Here is a 230-nt window from a genome sequence, read left to right on the forward strand (position 1 = left end):
TGCAAGCGTGTCCGTGGGCACATGTGTGTCGCTGGGCACATGTGTGGCACCGCGGTGCCGTGGTGTGTCACACAGCAAGGCCACGGGTGGGTGCAGGGCTCCCTGCTGGCATCCCTGCTGTGGGCACACGTGTGGATTGTGCCAGCCTGGCGAGCGTGGGTGCTCGGCGGGGTTGGTCACCCCGCGTTGTCACCCCTGGGCAGGGCCCTGGGGACTCGGCACGCACCGGG

This window comes from Corvus brachyrhynchos, unplaced genomic scaffold (assembly GCF_000691975.1).
Source record: "Corvus brachyrhynchos isolate BGI_N302 unplaced genomic scaffold, ASM69197v1 scaffold65, whole genome shotgun sequence".
Lineage (NCBI taxonomy): Eukaryota > Metazoa > Chordata > Aves > Passeriformes > Corvidae > Corvus > Corvus brachyrhynchos.